Below are 1,825 nucleotides of genomic sequence, written 5' to 3' on the forward strand. Positions count from 1 at the left end.
TAAGTAACAACCAGAATGATATAATTAGAAAGTTTCTGAGCTGGAAGCCAAGTGTATTCTCCTGCCATCCTTCCCATCCCCATTTCATGATACTACCTCTTAAAGATTTTGTCTATATCTAATGAAAAATAAAGTTTTAGACAGAAACAAAAAAGATAAAGTTGTAAAGTCAGTGAAATCAAGAAGTATTTGACCAAACATCTATTGTGTGGTCAATCCTGGGCTGGGCACAGCAGGAGGGACAAAAGCAGCAAAATATCAGCTCTCTCTGCCTTCCAAAAGTGTATAGCTTAGCTTTGGAGACAAATTTCATACACTTGCAATAATGAGATAACAATATAGGACAGTAGCTATGAGATACTGCAAGCAAAGACTAATGGAAAGTGTCTTGGCCCTGAGTCAGAATACTTTAGATTTAAGTTCTTCCTCTGACACTTAGTTGCTGTGTGACCATGGACAAGTCACATAATTGATCTGAGCTATGGGAACCTAATACAAATGCCATATTCTTCATTTGCATGGGTGGAGAAAGTTCCCATATGTTAGCATCACAGGTCAGTGTTGTAATCTAGTATTAAATTTTATGATATATCCTCTAAGTGCTATAGGACAGAGAGTGATTATATGATTCTTTGGTTTCAATTATAATTACTGTCCCTTTTGAGGGGAAGTTCGCCTTTGAAGGATTTGTTTGTTTTTTTTAATTTTTAAGTCATATTAGAAGGCAGAAGACTTATTTATCAGGGTGCACAGAAGCAAAGTCTCTTGTTATTAGGGATTCATTGAAGGCTTAAGAAAGAAAAGCAGATAAAATATAAGTAACAGTGTAACTAGTCTATATCTTCTAGTGATAATGGGGACAATGTCTCTAGAGACCCTTTTTATGATCCATTATTTTGACATATAAGAATATTATTCTTCTGTCATGCTTGGTCCATTTTGATGCTGCCTTTGGTCTATTTAGGAAACCTTAGATTTGAAATTCATTTGAGTTTTTGATTTTCTAAGAACAGTAGGCATCTATTAGAATAAATCCTTAAGGGAAGTATTATCTTTCTCAGCATTATTAGACATCATGGTATAATGGATAGAGCTCTGTACTTGTTTTCAGGATTTCTATTTACTTATTAGTTGTGTGATTATGGACAAGTTACTTTAACCTTCACAATGTCTCTTGTTTATACATTCCCTTCTCTCCCGTACACAATGACCACATTAGTTACAGGCCCCCACCAACTGCTGCTTGGACTATTGCAATAACCTTCAATTGGTCTCAGCTGCCAAAGTGATTTTCCTAAAACACAGTTTCTATCATATTGCCCTTTCTCCACTCTCAACAAATTACAATGGCTCCCTATTACCTCCAGGATAAAGTAGAAATTCTTCTGTTTGGCATTTAAAGCCTTCACCACATGGGCCTTTCCTACTTTTTCAGTCTTCCTACAGTTTACTCTCTTTCACACATTCAAAAATCCATCCACACTTCTCTACTTGCTGTCCCTCAGACATATGCATTTGCAATGGCTGCTCACCATACCTTAAATGCTTTCCCTTCTCATTTCTGTCTTCTAGCTTTCCTGAATTCTTTGAAGACACAGCTCAAATCCTACTTTCTGCAGGAGACTTTTCTTTGTCTCCTAAGGGAAGATACTTCCTCTCCCCAGCAAGTACCTTTCCTCTGATAATTCTCTCTCTCTCCCTCTCTATCTCTCTGTCTCTATCTCTGTCTCTCCCTCCCTCCCACTCTCTCTCTCTCCTTCCCCATATCTATCTATCTATCTATCTATCTATCTATCTATCTATCTATCTATCTATCTATCTATCT

Source organism: Petaurus breviceps, unplaced genomic scaffold (genome assembly GCF_028583685.1).
Source record: "Petaurus breviceps papuanus isolate PSGF00001 unplaced genomic scaffold, PetGlider_PUasm1.0 91133, whole genome shotgun sequence".
NCBI lineage: Eukaryota > Metazoa > Chordata > Mammalia > Diprotodontia > Petauridae > Petaurus > Petaurus breviceps.